The sequence below is a fragment of the Loxodonta africana genome, chromosome 6 (genome assembly GCF_030014295.1).
Source record: "Loxodonta africana isolate mLoxAfr1 chromosome 6, mLoxAfr1.hap2, whole genome shotgun sequence".
NCBI classification, from domain to species: domain Eukaryota; kingdom Metazoa; phylum Chordata; class Mammalia; order Proboscidea; family Elephantidae; genus Loxodonta; species Loxodonta africana.
In genome coordinates this window covers 104928809-104949292 of record NC_087347.1, presented here as the reverse complement: position 1 = coordinate 104949292, position 20484 = coordinate 104928809, and the positions used below count along the sequence as shown (strand labels likewise).

Here is a 20484-nt window from a genome sequence, read left to right as displayed (position 1 = left end):
ACTTTATTATTTCCTCAAATAACTCCTTTCTCATCCTCTTCTGAAATTCACTCAGACACACACAATGCTATTTTCCTATTTCATGTGAGTAACTATTTCAGGATTGAAGTTTTGTTTGTATCCTTTTTTAACAATTTTTTTACTTGTATCAAAGTACTACATGCCTAGGTAACAAACCAAATCTTACAGAACAGTTTATGATGGAAAGCAATAGATAAAGGCTGTGTCCCCTCACATCCCCAGGGCTACTCCTAAGAGGCAACTTTACTTAAGTATTTCGGTGTTTAGCTCTTCCAGTGGTTATTTTCATAACTCTAAATATCTTTTTCATAACTCTAGATAATATCTTTAACTTTGTGATTTACCAACCTTGTAAAATATCTTGATATGAATTCACACTGCTACATTCCTTCCAATATTTGGTAGTCGCATTACTATATTTAGCTCTTCTGTTTATTGCCTTTGTAATGTTAGTATGCTTAAGCCTCTGTTTCTTGTTCCATAGACATTCAGCAGGATCTCCTAACTCTTTCCTTTGTGTTGTTGTTGTCAATTGCCATCAAGTTGGCTGTGACTCGTGGCGACCTTATATATAACGGAATGAAACACTGCTTGATCTTGCACCATCTTCGTGATTGTTGGTATGTTTGAGTCCATTGTTGTGGCTGTTGTGTGGTGCCCTCTGACCTAGGAGATTCATCTTCCAACACTATAGTGGACAGTATTCTGTGGTGAGCCATAAGTTTTCATTGGCTAATTTTCAGAAGTAAACTGCCAGGCCTTTCTTCCTAGCCCATCTTATTCTGGAAGCTTGGCTGGAACCTGTGCAACCGTGGGCAACCCTGCTGGTATTTGAAATACCAGTGGCATAGCTTTCAGCATCACAGCAACACTGAAGCCACTCTGCTACTACAAACTGACAGACAAGTGGTGGCTTCTCTTTGCAAAGAGAACAAAGTCTCCCCTCCACCCTTCTCTTTACCTCTCCACCCTTTTCCACCACCAACAATTTAAGTGGCCCTTTTTTATATTTTAATGGTCCTTGTAAGTCTTCAGTAATTTATTCAATTAGAAAATCAGTAAATACCATTAATATTTGCATTATCATCACTGCCTGTACAAATGATTTTGCAAAGATTTTTTTTTTTCCTGGAGTCAATTGTCACAATCCCTATCTCCTCAAAGAATATTCCTCGCAAGGCCAAATACAATCTATTTACCTACAATCCCAAGCTTGCTTAAACTCTCGCCACGTTTGGTTTGCTTTGTAGTTGGATCCTGATTTTCCTGTGTAGGTTTTTTTTTATTTCCTTCAAGTTTTAATTGCTTTTCTTTTCATTGTCTTCCTTTTTCTTTTTAATATCCTTACTCTTTTCTGAAACTCTATTCCACAGAGCCCCCTTTTTCCAAGAGTTCTTCTTTCTAGAAATTTGTGTCCTTCTATTTCATAGTGGAATTCTTGCATCTAGGACAGCTTCTGGCTCTCTAAAAACAAACAAACAAACAAACAAACCCACTGCCGTCTGGCTCTCTGGGTGGTACAAATGGTTAAGGGCTTCACTACCAGCTGAAAGGTTGGTGAAGTCACCCAACAGTGCCTCGGGATACAGGCCTGGCAATGGCCATCTGCTTCTGAAAGGTCACAGCCTTGAAAACACCATGGAGTAGCTCTACTCTGCACACACACGGTCACTATGAGTCAGAATCACTCGACAGCAACTAACAGCAACTGGATTGTTTCATGGCTCTCAGCTAAGGATTCATGTCTGCTTTCTGAGTGAGAGTCTTTGTTTCCCAGATGATGTATATATTAGTTTCCTATTGCTGCCACAACAAATTACCTCAAACTCAGTTGCTTAAAGCACCACTAATTTATTATCTTACCGTTCTGTAGGCCAGAAGTCTGACACTGGGCTAAAATCGATGCATTGGCAGGACTTTATCTTTCTGGAGACCTCAGGGGGGAATGTGTTTCCTTGCCTTTTGCACCTTCTAGAGGCTGCCCCATTCCTTGGTTCATGATCCGTTTCTTCCAACTTCAAAGGCATCAATGGCTGGTAGAGCCCTTCTCATATCACATGACTCCAACCACTTCTGTACTTTCATCTTCCTCTGACTCTCTTCTGTCTCCCTCTTCCACTTTTGAGAACCCTTGTGATATGTTGGGTCCACCTAGAAAATCCAGAGTAATCTCCCCATGCTTAATTTAATCACAGCTGCAAAGTCTCTTTTGCAGTATAGGGTAATATTCACAGGCTCTAGAGATGAGGGCCTGGACATCTTCGAGGAGCCATTTTTATGCCTACTGCAACACATTTTCCTCTCTTAGTTTATAGGGGACACCCAGTCCGCTTCCACATCACAAATACTCTTAAGATATCTATTTTCATCTGCCTTCTCTCAAATCCAAACAATCATCAGAATTGAGATGGTGGTCAAGCTATCTATTGATTTATAGATGAAGAGGAAACTAAAGACGAATGACCTCATGCATTTACTTACAGGATGTGTTACCTATTATTTGTGCAAGATAGCTTAGTGGTTGGACTCAAACCTGCAATAAAGCTCATTTATTCAAGGATTCTCTGACCATTTCATTTTGGTCACCTTCTTCACCTCAACTCTTTGGTGCTCACATTAAAGCTTGTGAAGTTTACATGTCTTGATTTATTGTAAGGATCCAAAGTTGCCTTTGATGTGCAAAAATGACTTCTTCCCATCTCCTAGCAATGTTCCTTAGATTCTCATCATGGGCACAAAATCAGTGCTAACTCCTTTATCAAATGACCTTATGGTTCACCTGTACTGTGTGGAGTGATTACTCCTGATTACCATGAAGGTATTGAGCTGCTACTACACAGTGGAAGTAAGGAAGAGTATATCTGGCATACAGGAGATCCCTTAGAGCATCTCTTAGTACCACCATGCTCTGCGAATAAAGTCAATGAAAAACTATAACCACCCAATTCAGACAGGGCTATTATTAATGGCCCAGATCCTTCAGGAATGATGGTTTGGGTCACCACACCAGGCAAAGGGCCATGACGAGCTGAGATTGTTGCTGATGGCAAAGAAACTAAGGAATAGGTAGTGGAAGAAGATACTTTTAAATAACAGCTATGACCACATGACCAGATATAGAATATAATTATTATGATTATGTCTTCCTTATTTTGTTAGGACTGTGTGTGTGTGTGTGTGTGTGTGTGTAGCAAATGTCTTTGTTTCCTTCTGTCTCTTATCCCTTTATCATATATAACATAAAATATGTTAATAATAGTTAACTTTACATCACAGCTTTTAAGATATATGCTATCAAGGAGAATAGTGAACATTACCCCAACTCTGATATACCTATCATGCTTATATATGTTATTCATATATATATATACATACTACACACACACACACACACACATAGGTGTATATGTGCATTGTTGTTGTTAGGTGCCAGTGAGTCAGCTCAGACTCATAGCGACCCTAATACAGAACGAAACCCTGCCTGGTATTGTGCCATGCTCACAGTCGTTCCTATGCTTGAGCCTATTGTTGCAGCCACTGTGTCAGTCCATCTCATTGAGGGTCTTCATCTTTTTCACTGACCTCTACTTTACCAAGCATGATGTCTTTCTCCAGGGACTGATCCCTCCTGATAACATGTCCAAAGTATGTGAGACATAGTCTCACCATTCTTGCTTCTAAGGAGCCTTCTGCTTGTACTTCTTCCAAGACAGATTTGTTTATTCTTTTGGCAGTCCATGGTATATTCAGTATTCTTCACCAATACCACAATTCAAAGGTGTCAGTTCTTCAGTCTTCCTTATCCATTGTTCAGCTTTTGGATGCATATAAGGTGATTGAAAATACCATGGCTTGAGTTGGGCACACGTTAGTCTTCAAGATGACATCTTTGCTTTTTAACACGTTAAAGGTCTTTTGCACCAGATTTGCCCAATGCAGTGCATCTTTTGATTTCTTGATTGCTGCCTCGAAGGGTGTTGATTGTGGATCCAAGTAAAATGAAATCCTTGACACTTCAGTCATTTCTCCATTTATCATGATGTTGCTTATTGGTTCAGTTTAAGAGCTTTTGTTTTCTTTATGTTCAGGTGTAATCCATACTGAAAGCTGTGTTCTTTGATATGTGATATATATATACAGTAATTAGCACTTAAGGATTGGGCAAGCCAGTAATAAATTGAGGTAGTAGTGATGTTATACATACAACCCTTCAATCTAAAGGCCGTAGTCATACATGCATTTGAAGACAATATATTTTTTTAATGCCCAGTTTGTAAACACTGATTAATTTGGCAGTAAAACAAATTGCAAGAAATGGCACATATAAGATTGACTGAACACTCTTAAAATGCAGACTATTAGTCAGCAAAGGTACAGCATACCCCATCCCTAGTTTTTAATCACATCTAATACTCCTGTATATCTGTCAATTGGTCACATCATCCTCATTTAAAAATGATTTAAATGGAAGACATTGCACTTTGGCAGAAAGTATATATTACATGCTCTAATGGTTTTCTCTATGGCCATCAAGCCATTTTACCTTTATACTTTCAATAGGTAACTGGAAAAATAAAGTATTTTTGCAAATACTTTCCTTTAATTTTATCTTGCCCTTTGGTCAAACTATTTCTGATGCATCATCAACTCCATGATGCTAGTTTGTGGGAGAAAAGAAACAGAGCTTTCCAATCACTAGACTAAAGAAAGTTGCTAAACATAAAAACATGATAGTGACAAATTGCTTTAAAAACAGAGAAGATAAAAAGCTGGGTTTAAGGGGTCACCACAAAGAAACCAGAGATGTAAAAATAATGTACTATAAAAATATCTTCTACTGCACCATTTCAAGGAAATTTGAAATTCAAATTAAAGGTAGATTTCGCAAAGACTCCCCTTCTACCAAAGTTTCCGCTGCAGACTAACACTCTCACAGACTTGGCAGGGTTTTTTGTTGGGGTGGATTTTTTTAATCATTGTGTATGTATGCATGTGTGAGCTCTCTCTTTTTTTTTTTTTTTTTGCAAACTAGAAATTTTATGGCTGATGCCTAGCCTGCCTCTTAACTCATTCTAATTATATTCATAATTAAATGTTAAAAAAAAAAAAAAGTTGACTAGAGCCAAATGGCTTGCACAGGTGTCTTATTGTAGGAATAGTTTAGTGCTAGATAATAAACAACTGGACCTCCATCTACTTAATTTGGCTTAATGAAAAGTCCTTTATAAGTAAAATGAGAAGGTGATTCAGATTTAAAATTGGGCTTTGACACTGAAATTGAGTGGTAAGATATCAGCTCCATTAGAAAATGTGGTGCTTATCTTTTTGCTTGTGCTTATCTTTTTGCTTGTCCTTAAAACTTTTCTTTTACTTGCACTCCTTTCTTTCGTGTCCTTAAGGCGTCACTTTTTCAAAGCAATAAACCTCAAGCTGAGCAATTAGGCAGCGAGCCTTCATGAGTCAGCTTCCTAAACATCCCTATTCCACAGAACAGACAGGCTTTTAAATATATATAAAACAAAATGTAGAATTTTTCTTCAATACTTCAGTGGAAAACAGTGATCTGTTTTGAAAGCCTGTTATTAGAGTCATTGCATCAATAGACTTTAATGAAATTTAAAGTTTGAAGCCTTAGGTTCTGCACTGAGGCCTTCTGGCTCATTTTACATTCTTGGGTTGACATCCCATTGGGATCACCACTGAGGTGCCTTCAAAAAATTGTCCAATCTCTCCTCATCCCCAACTCTGACTCTGGCCGTATATCCAAATGTTTACATATACTGCTGTATAGCCACCCCCTCACTCTAAACTCCTCCCTTACCAATTATTTTATGACCTAGTTCTATGACCATCTTCTTCTATAATTTTTTTACTCACTCAGTCCAGTGTAGTCCCAGTAATAAAAACATGCAAATTGATGCAACTAGCTTGCCATTTTATTTGGAGGAAAAACCAAATACCTTGCCAGGCCTTCAAGGCCCTACAAACTCTGGTCACCCAAAAGTTCTCAGACTTTATCTTTTACTCTTCTGCCTTGCCCATCTTATTCCAGACCATTGGTTTCCAGACTCTTTGATTAACCCAGGCACATTGAGGGTCTTTGCACTGCCTGATCCCTCTAGTGAAACACACTTCCCCAGATAGCTACTCACATCTCAACTTCTCAGTGAGGTCCGTGTGCATCACCTAAGCCAAAATTTTAATCTGCACCATATACCACCTTCCCATTCAAATCCTGACTCGGCCATTTTCTACCTGTAAGAAAAACCTTCAGCAAATTCTTAACCTTTCCAGGCCTCAATATCCACATCTATAAAATGGAGATAAAAATAGTGTCTATCTTGTTAAATAGGTGTGTGTTTTGTTGTATATATTTTCACCAAAAGTAAAAATATATGCTATATCTCCATGGAGACTTCTTAAAATAATGTAATGAAGTGGTAATCATAAAAAGCACTTATTTACAGAGTTGCTGGCACACAATATTTGGTAAATGTTAATTATTAAGTCAGAATACAATGGGACTAGACTCTGGACCACACTCTCAGATGACCTTTCTGTCTTTTCCCACTAGTATTTCTACTATAGTGAAGCCGTCTCAAGCGACGCATATGGCCAACTTTTTTCTGTTCTAACATTTTGTTTCCTAGAAATCCAAAGAGCACCAAACATGCTTAAGTTTTTCTTGCTTCAAAATCCAGGGACTCCCACTCTTTTCCTTATCTCATGATATTTCTCCTTGGTTCTGCCATCCGTTCCCAGCCGAAATACCACTTGATGGTCCAACCCTACCACTTTATTATAGAACATAAATCCTCATCATAGTCTGGAATCTAACCGTCTCTCCAGCCGGACACCAGCTTGCTGCTATTAAATATTAGTAAGCCTGTAACATTCACAGTGACACTAGAAAAGAGAAGCTCCAAAGAAACACCTTCTCCCAGTTGGAAATTAGCTGCCTTACTAATAGTGAATCCTGTGTTTCAATTCATGAAGGTCATACAAGCATTGGTAGGTGAGAAGTTTGGGGTGAGGGGAGGTTGTACAGCAGCCTGTGTAAATATTTGTCACATTGTAGATCTTTCTCACAGATAAAAATATTCAAGAGTTATCAACTAAACCATATTCAATGAGAAGGCATGGCTCCTCACACAAACACAGAGACACAGGGACACACACATGCACACTCATTCTCTAATACCTGGAATGTTTCACTTTTTCTTGTTCATTGTCACAACTTATGATATTCTAGCTCTAAAAAGGTAGACTTTTTTTTTAAAAAAAAGAGATGCTTTATTTTAACCTTCCATTTGCTATTTTCAAAACTTGACATGGAATGAGAACTGATCTCTTACCCTGTTCTGTCTTGCTTGTTCACACTCAGTCACATTTTCTCTCATCTCTAAAGTTCTTATCCTTACTCTAGCTCCCCACCTCTCTGCTGGTAGCAGAATTTTCTTCGAGTAGCTTCTAGGACAATCACAGACTCCTTGGAACATGTCGTTTTTTTCATTTGGCTCACTCCTTATTTTTCTGCCGAGTTAAACTTTAGATGTGATGGCTGCTGGAGTACTATAAATTTCCTGAGGGAATTCTGCTTATGTTGGAACAACAGAATATCTGCACTGAGAATTGCTGTGTGGTTTGGAGAATGGAATTTTTCCCTCAGGATTTACTCATACATTTTCCTACAATTTGGGAAACAAATACGTGGAAAATGGACACAGTGCTATAGAAATGCAAGTAGCAGTGTTGGTTTTTCAGAGTAAAAGTATTACAGTCAAAAGAATAAACACAAACATGTATTTTAAAAAATGTATGAACTATAAAAAAGTGAGATTAAGATATTAGGTAATTATGAGAGTTTCTTCCTTTCCCTGGTTTATACATAGCTTTCCATTTAAATGTGTGGTCCTCATCCACGTCTCATGTCATAGAACACCTTTATTTTTCAGAAGATTGGAATTTTAAGAGGTCAAATGCCTAAGGTCTCAAGACCATGATTGCACTCAACCAGACAATCAACTCTGGGTCCCTTTCTTTTTTTCTTCTCACCTTGAGTGTCCAACAGGCAAAAAGATGACCCTTTCAGATCCCAAAGTCCATTCTTCTGCCAAGTATTGGATGGGCAGACCTAATTAGTGCCATCTGTCCTGCTAGTTACGGGTTGATACTGTCTCACTAACAGATGAAATCAATGATCTTGCGAGCACCTTCTCTAGACCCCTAACTCTAAACACAAAAGAACATTGTTTTGTGACATCTTTTGTATATTATCCTCTGAATGTCTGATACTTATGAAGGAATCATTTCATCATTGAAATATTCTACAGAAATTTCTATTCTTTTGTGCTGTTTTACAAATGTTTTAGGAAAAGTCTGAGCAAATATCAGACCTGAAATCCTTCAGAAGGTCCTGTTTGTGATGCGCAGATCTGTGATGCTCAGGGCTTCTGAGGGCTGGATCCCTGAATGAATGTGGAGCAGTGTTGGCAAAACAGATGACCTAGAGCCCTCCCAAAGGGAGCAGACCAACTAGAGCAAAACTAGCAAAACCATATTGGTCCAAGTCAGAACTAAAGCAATATCTTTCTCATAACATCCCCTTAAAGTTCGAAAATACCTAAAATGTTAGCACCACCCCCTGTTCAGTATTCCTTCTTTCTCTGTTCTTTGAATCATTTCTCATAAATCAGTGTTTTTCAGACCCTCATCACTAAGATCACATTCTTCTAAGCGTTCCCTTCTCTATTTTGGAAATCACACTTCAGTGGAGTGCTTTAGGTTTTCAACTTTATCAGTACAGGGTAGTTTCCTTCTTTATTCTAGCAATATTTATTACTATACCCCAAAACTTAATTTGCTCTTTATTAACATTATTTAATTATATTGCTAAGGCCTGAAATTGAATTCAGTTCCAGGTATCACTTTTAACCATTTCTCCCTTATCCTAAATTTGTGCGTTTTTAAACCCACATGCAGAAATTTGTAATCAACCCTGTACCATTTTTTTTTTTTTTCCATCTCTTCTTCCCATGGTCCCAGCCAATCAAGGTAATAATACCAACTGGGCAGGGGGGAAGGTTGCGTTAAAGTTCACATATTCACAAAACTTATCTCGCCTGTGTCTCATAACAAACCATGATAGACATATATATGGTTATACTTCTTATTTTGTTTTCACAAATGAGGAAGCTCTAGCTAATAAATTTTCAGTGGATTACACAAGGTGACACTGATAATAATTGCTGGTACTGGGACCAAAACCCAAGTTTTAACTATAAGTCTTTCATTCCTATCATTTAGCCTTTCCCTCACTGTTGTAACATTTGGAAATCTGAGCAGTTTGTCTTCCATATCCATATCCAGATCTTCGACTACATTTCAAGACCACATAAACAGAAAAATCAAACTAATTGCTGTCAAGTCAATTCCAACTCATAGAGACAACTATAGGACAGAGTAGAGCTGCCCCGTAGGGCTCCCAAGGAGCAGCTGATGAATTTGAACTGCCGACCTTCTGGTTAGCAGCCATAGCACTTAACCACTGTGCCAGTAGGGCTCCTGAGACCACAGAGCACAGACTTTAAGATAATTTGGAACCAGGAAGTAACTAGAGATAACAATTTATAACATTTTGGGAAGCCAATAAAAAGAATTGTAGAAAGAAAAATTGCAGATTTACAAAGTGAAATTCTTTAGACTTTGGCCACTTGTTAGGATTAATTTGAATCATAAATCCTGTAAACTAAGGGCCTAGTGTTGATATATAAATAAACCCTAGAACTGCCCCTGTAATTACAACTCCAATTTAAGGTATAATTACTATACTTATCACTTGTATTAGTCATATATGCACATTTTGTCATTTAGGCTAATTTCTATAATGCTTCTTTGTGACAGATATTATTATTCCCATTATTCCAATTTAGGAAACTGAGGCTGATAGAAGTTATATAATATATCTAAGAACACTAGCTAGGCAGTTGCAGAGCTGAAATTTGAACCAAGAACTGGAAGACTCCCAAAGTGTTTGCTCTTAACCACAAAACTGTAGTATTTGCCCAATTTAGACAAACTCATAACAAGTGTCTACTTGGAGATGTGATAATTAGCAGATTTAGATGTGGTTCAGATAAAGATTCTATGTTGTTAAGAACTGCATACAGCAAGAGAAAATTATAGAGCATGAATGAATTTATCTGCTTATACATATGTTCTCAAAGCCTTACATTAAGAAAGCCTTTCTGTCTTGAATATTGAATTTAAAATGAACTCAACAAATTTCTTCTTTGCTTCCTGTACCCAAGACAACATTACAGGTACTTATTCTTGTGCTAGGTCACTGGAAAAACTTACAAATAAAAATAAAACACTGATAAAATCACACACACCTAACAGATGGAGAAGATTAGAGGGTATTCAAGCTTATTTGTAAAGAACATTTATCTTTTTAAAATATTACCTAAGAGCACTTACTTTGTGTGCAGTGCATCACTGTAGAAAAAAAAAAATTGCAGTAAGCTCCTTTTCTTCTATATCTTTAAAGCATAGGTAGAAACAAGGACTACATAGTTATTATATTTTCAAACAACTGAATTAAGAAATAACTTTCATCACCTGTGTTATTTGATTGAAAGGTAGGACTGTAACAGAGGATTTGCATATCCCTCATATTATGTTCTAGAAAAGTGTTTCCATAGAGTCTGTAAAATAATTCATTTTTTCAACCCTCCATACCTATCATAAAAAAAGTCCAACTATAGTTAAAATACTGAAACTGTGTCTACTCACTCTTTATGATACATTTCTTTTTTAAAAAAATGTTGAACATTTTTGTTAAAGTACAGCAAACACACAGAAAAGTGCTCAGATGATAAGAACATTGCTATTTGAGAAGTGTTCTTGTAAAATTGATTGTCCGGGCTTGCTTGTTTGTGACTCCTTTTGCTGACAGTTAATTGTAACTTATATCTGTTCAGCTTTTAGGTGTGAACTGACTATACATACGTTGTCTCATGTTTAGGTACAGAGCAGTACAGTATTGCTTTTCCGACTCTTGATCTGACTTAAGCTTTTCTGGGATAGGAGCCATGTCTTACTCATCTTTGTAGCTCCAGTACTTCTTGTTGTTGCTGTTAGTTCCCTTTGAGTTGGCTCCAACTCATAGCAATCTTGTATGTAATAGAATGAAACTTTGCCCAGTGCTGTACCATCTTTATGATCGCGGTTATGCTTGAGTCTATTGTGGCTGTAGTATAGTGCATTCCAACCTAGGAGGCTCATCTTCCAGCACTATATCGTACAATGTTCTGTGGTGATCCATAAGGTTTTCATTGGCTAATTTTTGAAACTAGATCACCAGGCCTTCCTAGTCTTTCTTAGTTTGGAAGCTCCACTGCAATCGGTCCACCTTGGGTAACCCTCTGGTGTTTGAAATACCAGTGGAGTGGCACTGCTTCCAGCATTGTAGCAACAGGCAAGCGATCACAGTAGGGTAAGCTGACAACAGGTGGTGGAACTCCAATACTAGGTGCATATTAAAAAAAAAAAGAAAAAGGTGGTTTGTGGCCGTTGTTTCATTTTCACAGTCCATGGTAATTAGCAGCAATGATCCTGAACTGCTAAAACAGAGGAGTGGGAAGGATTGGTGGTAGTAGGTAAATAAGAAAGGTGGAAACCGTGCTTAATTTAATCCATTTTGCTAATACCGAAAAACCAAACCCGTTGGTGTCAAGTCGATTCTGACTCATAGCAACCCTGTAGGACAGAGTAGAGCTGCCTCATAGGGTTTCCAGGGAGTGGCCGGTGGATTCAAACTGCCAATCTTTTGGTTAGCCGCGGAGCTCTTAACCACGGTACTACTGGGGTTATAGTGAATTTAAAAATTAACTGCTTACATCTCTCAGAATGTTCTTACATGTCCTATAAGTTCTGTTATACAGCTACCATCGGAGAAACAGGCAGACTCTAGTCTTAATATGTTCTACATGTTAAAGTAATATTAGTACATAATTCACGGAGTCTTCATCTTGGTGATTTAAATGTTTGAGGAAGAAGAAACAGAAAATTATACTAGCAAGTAAAGTATTGTGTCCATGCCAGTGAACATTTGCAGTCTTCAAAGGGTTACCTGAACTCCTGCTAACACAACTTGCCAGACTTAATGCAGAGCAATGGTGGAGAGAACAGTGAAACTGTACTATAAAAATAAATTACTGTCATGAATATTAAGCAACAAGAATATAATAAACATGAATGTTTGCATGATTCTGATTTATTGGTACTGATATGCTTATAAATTATGACACTAAGTGTTTATTCTAGTTGTTTCAAAATATGGGCCAAACAAAGCTGGGTGGACACTTCCTGCAGACCTTACCATCTGCCACTAAATTCCCACTTCAGTACTCCTGTTGCCTGGTTTCTTATGTCAGTGGCATCAGGACCGTGTGTGAGTACCCTGCCCTTTAGGTCACTTCTCAAACTGAAGTCGATTGCATTTTCAGGACCTGGTTTTATAAGTAGTATCATGAAAGTTCCATTTTCTCACAGTTGGAAAACTCCAGCTCCAGCTGCAAAGCATCCTGAAGGCTGTTCCTACTTACTCTGTTAAACAGTGCTCACTTTTGACACCAGAGAGTTCATTACTGTATTTACGAACCTCTTGGCACCACATTTGGGATTTCCCAATGCTAAGAAGCACTGCATTTTGCATACTTGCTTAGCAGTGGGTGTTTGGGATCACCAGTGCTGAGAGGTTAAAGACCAAAAAGAAAGAAAGAGTGAAAGAAACCTCTCTGTGTATCCACTGAAAGCCTGGAGGTACCTCAACTGCCATAGGCTTACTACTCTAATAGCACAATACTGGTCTTGCCGACATTCACAAATTAAAGTTATTAAGATTTGCCATCAGTTTTAATTGACATTATTTGGAACCAGATATTTGTTAAACAGATGGCCAGAATGAGGTATCACACAAGAAAATATCAGTCTCCTGCCTCAAGTTTTAAGCTCTTCATCGTTCTTGGTCATAAAAATTTCTTCAGAAGCTTTCATGTTACCTCATAGGTTACTTCAGGAATGAATTATTTTAGGGTCTTCTTTTGCTCTACCACTGGTGGCAACCTGCAAGAAAGATAGCCAATTTATTAAAGAATTTAATAACCTTAACAAAGATGCAATTTCCATATAAGTGAAGTATGCTACAAGAGTGTAAGTTGATGGTACCTGTGAAGAACTGTTTATGATATAAACACTTGGCTATAGATCAGATGCCAGCTAAAGTTCATGAAGAGGCAAGAACTATTAGCTACTTAAAGGACTCTTACAGTGTCCTAGAGAGCATTTGGGCTGTAGATATCAAAAGCCTTAAAAATGTTCATGTCTTTTTACTGGCAAATACATCTCCAGAAAATTAACTTAGGGAAGACTCAGAGATATGCACAATGATAGGAACAAAACGTCCCTTAAAGTGTCACTATTAATAGTGGAAAATGTAGAAGTAACATGTATGTCCAAATTTAAAGAAGGTTAAATTATGGCACATTTATATAATGAAATATTACACAGTTGTTAAATTGCATTGTAGAAAACACTGCTTCACAATGTAAAATGCCAATAAATTTTAAAAGAGAACATAAGCTTAATATGGTATGTACAGTGGGAATCTATATTTAAGTATGTATGTAAGTATTTACGTGTAAAGACTAAAGGTTTTCCCTTCAAAATATTAACAGGGGTTGTCTCTGAGTGATTATATAGGCCTTTTTTGTTGTTTTTAATGCTCTTTTTTGCTTTTCTGTGGTCTGCCACTTTCTACACTAAGTACATTTATAATAAAGGAAAAAAATGTAAAAGGGCAAATAGACAACATTGGAAGGGATCTCAGAATCAGTTACTCTAGGAGCTTTTAAACTTGATTTTGATCCAAATCCCCTTTGTAAAAACAGATTCCTGGATTCCACCCTGATAGATTTTAATTCAATATGCCTGGGGTAAGCTTCAAAATTTTTTTACTAAAAACAAACGAGAAAACCTTCAAGTGATTCTGATGTGCAGTCACAATTGGGAACCACTAATTTTGGTTCTTTATCCTTAATAAAGCCAAACAGGAGGAGGGCAAGCTCTACCTTCTCATTGTCATATCTGAGCATTGCAGCATCTTGCCCCATCCAAGGGCCTTAGCTCACTGTGAGCCTCAGTTATCTATGATAACACCATTATTACCAATTGCTCCCATGCCCCCCACCCCCATCTTGATTAGTGCTCCCCTTCCCATCACTCACTCGTACTTGGTTTCTGATTATGACTTAATTTAGCTTCTGTTCCAATGGCTAATTTTTGTTTAAGGTCTTTTTCTTTGATTATTAAAAAAAAAAAAAAAAAAACTGTCATCAAGTCGATTCCAACTCATAGTGACCTATAGGACAGAGTAGAACTGCCCCATAGAGTTTCCAAGGAGCGTCTGATGGATTCGAACTGTTGCCCTTTTGGTTAGCAGCTGTTGCTCTTAACCATTATGCCACCAGGGTTTCTTTGATTATACCCACGGTAAAAGGATATGTGTTTAAATTTAACAAGCTTTTCTATTTTTGTCAGTGAAACAAGCTCAGAAAATGCACTTTTATATAAAGTATAATGCTGTCTGAAAGTCCTTTTGATAAATGATAATTCAGCAGCTAGTTACAGAGCCTCTATCTGTACATTCTTTGAAGGGAATACTGAAGAATTAAGAGGTAAATTCCCTGAACCAGAGAATAATGTGAGAGAACTTACCATCTGGGGGCGCAATAAGTGATGGGGACAAAAAAAAATGCTCTACAGAGGGTAGAGAGAAAAGTGTGGTGGCTGGAACTTCACGAAGGACTCATTTAGTGGGTGTGGAGTTCGAAGGGCCAGCCAGGGAAAGAACGTGAACTAGGGCCCCAGCTCTGAGATCAGGGTTTTGTTTGTGGAACAGTGAGGATTTGAGGTGAATGCAGCAAAGATTTTGGAGATAGCAATAGGAGATAAAAGAAAACAGACACAGTTAACCCAGCTTTATAAGTTCCATGAGAGTACAGCCTGTGATGATGGTCGTATTTAATCTCGTATCCATAGAAATGGTACTCAGTAAATATTTTCTCAATAAATTCATGAATTAACTGCAGAGAATTCAATGCTTCAGAAGAGTTTAAGCTTTATCCTATAGGCATTGAAAGCCTCACCAAACATTTTTGAGAAAAGTAGTGAAAAACTGAAAATCATGTTTTAGAGAAATGAATTTGGTGGTAATTGGTAGGACATATTTAAGAGGAGAAATAGTAGACAGAAAACCCTGTTGTGTTGTATACCTGGCACTGTATGCTGTTACCATCCACATATGACCTTGGGCAACTGACCTAACTTCTCTCGGACTCAGTTTTTTTCTACTGTAAAATTATAAAATTATATTAGACCAAAATTCTTAAACTGGGACCCATGCATATGCCACAAGAGGTTCATAAGCTACTCCCAAAACTGTTTTCTCAGTTTGTGTCTGTGTGCACTTGTGTATTTTCGGAGGAAGATTCTCAGATCAGTGACCCAAGAAAGGTAATAGGATAAGCGTTCCTCAAAGTGTAGTTTGCAGACTAGTAGCGTCAGCATCACCTGGGATCTTGTTAGAAATGTGAATTCTTAGGCCCCACTCCAGATCTTCTGAATGAGAATCTTGGGGGATGTAGCCCAGGATTCTGTGTGTTTATACCCTCTTTAGGTTATTCTCATATACACTAATGTTTAAGAAGCATTTGGTAGCTAGATAAGCTCTAAGCTGCCCACTAACTTAAAATTTTTTGACTACTTTGCAAAAGAAAGGAAGGAAAGGAAGAAGAAAAGGAAAAGAGCAAAGTATAAGAAAGGTTACAAAAAGAAATGTTGAAAAGGTTTAATAACAGCCTGGATAATCATGAAGAATAAAAAAAGTATCAGGTTTTAAACCTAGATGACCAACATGATAAAAATGTACTTGACAAAAATTGGGAATCTATGATGCTAAGTTATTTGCATACAGTAGAAAACAAGACCAAGCACAAATCATCAGTCAGCTGATTTTTCTTACTGACATTCTTCCTGCAGACATAACATCCAGAGAGTTCAATGTACCTTTGTGCTGCAAGGAATCACTGTCTTGGTCATCTAGTGCTGCTATAACAGAAACACCACAAGTGGATGGCTTTAACAAAGAGAAATTTGTTTTCTCACAGTCTAGATTTGATGAATATGTATATTACCAAATTCCCATTTCATAGGTGAGATTGTTTTAAATTTTTAAACAGAGCATTGAGAAATGACCAAAAAGTTTACTTGATAAGCAAATTGAATCTTGGCTAATTTCAACATGAGCTTTCTAGCTTTCCAAGCCAAAAGATATCTTCAAAGTAAATGAAACCAACTCCTTTGATTCAAGAAAGAGAAAAGATATGCAGATTGAAAAGAACTTTTAACTGTAAGTCTACACTATCATTAAGTATACTTAGATTTGCACCATGTAATTATTATGATTGTAGCAATTAATCAATCTGTTGATTAACATGTAGGGTCAGCGGGATCCAGTGATCTTATCTTGAAGCTTGAATTAATTAATTACACTTTCTTCAACATTATTATTTTCTATTTGTGTACCCAGTTTGTACAAGTTGCCCCTATTGACAAAATGTGGTTTCGTCTCTCTACTTATCACAGCAGGTATGAGCACTTACTGATATACTTTTGCTGATATAAAGTCAGAATTATAAGGAAACTGCAATGTTTTCAATACTTCCTGAAGTAATTGCTTTGTTATTTTTCATTATATGTGTTACATAAATCAAGCAAATGAATAAGATTCTTTTGTATGATTTTCGACCTAAAATCAAAGAAACTTTGTCTGTCAGAGTGAAGTCAAATTCAACTACACTATTATATAAAAAAATTATCTTATTCAGAAATCAGCTTATATTACAAGAAATACTCAAATCTGCAACTTGAAAACGTGCTTTTAAAAAAATATTTTTAGGCTATTTGTTTTTGTTTTTTTTGGAAATGTCTAAAGCTGGATTATCTCTAGTTGTCAGATGAGGCAACTGAAGCTAAAACACGTGAAGGGTGACTTGCCCAGAGTCTCCCACATGGCTAAGGGCAGCACTGGAATGCAGCAGTGCTTTCAATAAACATGTATTGGATGGCCTCTTGAGCATGCGCTATGTTGAAAGTTAAAGACAAGATGAGCAGGACATGATGCTGCTTTCAAGAAATCCACAGTATAGCCGGGATAACAGGCACGTGACCAAATATTTACAAATGCAGTGCCGTAATAAAGATATGAAAGGCCATGAAAGCATGAAGTTAAGAATGTCAGTGTATTCTTCTGTTCTACGAATCATGGTGTTTTCAAGATGACTGTCCCGATGGAGTTGTTCTATATGAAAGGAGGTTGAATGTAAAAAAAAAAAAAAAAAGATTGTGATAGGAGAGTTGTTGCATATGTTAAAACCAGGGCTTCAAACCAGTTCTTTGCAGTTCAAACCCCTGTTGACAGTTTGCATGTCTAACAAGTTCTCGGGTGATGCTCATACTGCTGGTTAGGGATTAATTCTGAGAACCAATAGGAGAGCAGTGGTCCTCAAAATTTAATATACAGAAGAACCACCTGGCAATCTTGTTAAACTGTAGATTCTGATTTAGTATATCTAGGGTGGAAATGCAAATTCTCAGCAGGAGTTCCAACGTGAACAGGTTTGAAGCCCTGGTTAAAGCTGGCTTTTTTTTTCTTACATTTTACTAGAAGCCACTTATTAGCAGGGCCTGTCTCAGTTGGAGGCTCTGCCTTTTTGCTTACAGACTGTCTGACGCCTTTATGAAGTGGGCCACAGCATTGTTGATTACTGCACACCAGGGTGGTCCGTGAGCCGCTGTTCTCTGCCATCCCACAGTGAGACAGCATCTTCTGAAGTTCTGGTCTCATATGTCCTTAGAGAATGGTTTGTGTTTCCTAGGAAGCTTATGTCTAAATGATTTACATGGAACACTTTAAACTCCTGTTGTGTAATGCCTGGATGAGGTTTATGTATGCTGGAAACAGTCTTTCAGGTCTGTATATGCATTCAGCTACGCACTCTAGTCTCCCTTCAGTAATCCATGTGACTGGAGAAGAGGAGATGCTCACGTGACACCAGCAAGGGGGACCTAAATATTCTGCATTTCACTGCAGAGTAAAGCCATACATCTCGATGATCTGGCTGCATCCTATAATCTAATAATGGAATGATTAAAGTTTTTGCCAATCCAAATTGGATGTGTTTAATTTTTCTTTTCACAAGAAAGAAGCAATTCGAGTAGGATATGAAATGGTCAGAGTTTCCTTCTCCCTGATTTGAGTTCATTTCCTCCTATTTATTCTTTTTGCTTTTTTTCCAAGTGAAACAGCGTATTTCCTGGGTAAGAAATGCAAGGCTTGTCAAAATTTATCTCAAAAAATTTTTTTTCATAAGGATTTCAATCTGTGAATTAAAAATGAACATTTGTAATCACCTTCGTAAATACTGAGAGAAAAATAATGCAGGAAAATCCATAGAAATATGACTACCAAGCTACACTGACTCAAACCAGAAGACCTAGTGTCTGATATTGCCAGTGTAACCCATGTGGTGTGTGTGGGCATGAGTGTGCGTGTGAGACGTATCATTGCCATAGTGTAAAAGAGTTGAATTAGCTTCCACTTGACTAGATGAGAGCTCTTAGTTCTTATTTTGAAAGCAATCAATTGAGCATGGTTAATTAGGATATCACCAAGTAGTTAAAAAAAAAAAAAGAGAGAGAGAGAGAAAAGCAAGGCACTTATTAGAAAGTATATTTGAAATCAGATCACATTACAGTCCTGATCAAAGGATTACTGAAAGAATGCAACAAACCATGGTTGTTAGATGCTTTCTGTAAAAACATTTTTCTTCAATTTCAACAAATTATTATTTTATGTGGTGCTACAGGGCTGCCTTTACGTGAATCATTGAGTTGTCAACAAAGGACACATTCCAGTCCTCCAAGCGGTAATTGTAAGAGTACAGCCAAAAGTTCTCATGGGGTTGGGGAATATGTATATATATGTATAAAATATTATATATGTCTTCTGCTCTTATTCTGTCCATCAGAGCTCTTTTATCTCAATTTACAAATATACATAATTTTTATGTAATGTGAAATTGCAATAAAAATCCAAAATAACTAGCAATATTAAATAGCTATCCAATATGTATTTTGTTACCATTTTATTCAGGATATACCTTTCATTTGAAAGTATCTCTGTCACAAATTCATTAACTTTCCTCATTAATTTGGAATATGAGAATGGATTCCATATTTTCACATACATGCCTTCTTCATTATATTCTGATGGTGTGTTACGATTCTTTTCAAAATAGTTCCAGATACCTGGCAGCCCAAGAAGACAGAGTATTAATCTTTGGAATGTCAATCCACTCAGAGGATTGGTACTCCACCATCCAGATCGTCCCCACATATACTAACAATAAGTTCAGTGGAAGCCTTCTTTGCCTTGGGCAGTATTGAGTATTTTCATGATTTCAGGCTTGAAAACAAAAGTACAAAGGCAAAATCTACATTCGTCCCTGGTGCGAGAATGGCTTCTTGTTTCTCAAGTTCTATATTTCAGCTTTAGGCCTTCTTTCATTCATTAATTTAAAAGTTATTGAGCAGCAACCATTGAATAAAAAAAAAAAGTATGCTATAAATTTGTGTGCTTTAATGCAGGAAAATGCAAATGTTAAAATTTTGTGTACATGCCCAAACTGTTCAGTTGTATTTCGGACCAAGTCCCAGTATTAGTAGCCTACAGGGTAGCTCAGACTTTAAGCATCTTTTTTTTTTTTCTGTCTTCTAAAAACACTAACATTTTCAAGGGAAATTTTCTGGGTGTTTCTATCTCAGGGATAAAAGCCATTTGTTTTCCCTCTCATGTCTGAACCTAAAAGAATAGGACTGGATTCTGTACAGACACATCTGTTTAGCTGGGAAGGGGCAGCACTTGTCTCACCTGAGTCCTTGGGATATTTTTTCCTCTCCTCCCCCAGCCCCTATTATAAAAACATTTCAATTTCCCTACAAATAAATAAGAATTTAGATAATAATCTAGATTATCAGAAATGATAGCTTTCAATTTCCAAATGGAGAAAATAATTGTCCAGTGTTCAGTGTTATAGCAGAGGTTCCCACCATGGACCGTAATCAAATATAAAATTTCTCACAATTTTATTTCCACCCAATCACAGCCTTCCAAAAGAAAACTCCTTGGACTTAAAGATACATTGTTAGCACATTTCTGCAACTTCATTTCTACTTTCTCTTTTTAGCCATTCTTTCTGCCATTCTTGGAGTGAATAGTAAGGCACTCTTCAACCAGCTAAGTAGAAGAGTGGATAGCTGTATGAACCTAATGAGACATAT

At 37.2% G+C, this 20484-nt stretch overlaps 1 protein-coding gene across 10 annotated transcripts in view; it reads left to right on the top strand.

Annotated features, from left to right (window-relative positions):
- The window catches only part of ARHGAP15 (Rho GTPase activating protein 15), a 710746-nt gene that overhangs the window by 570924 nt on the left and 119338 nt on the right, over positions 1-20484 (top strand). The gene's annotated exons all lie outside the window — the stretch shown is intronic.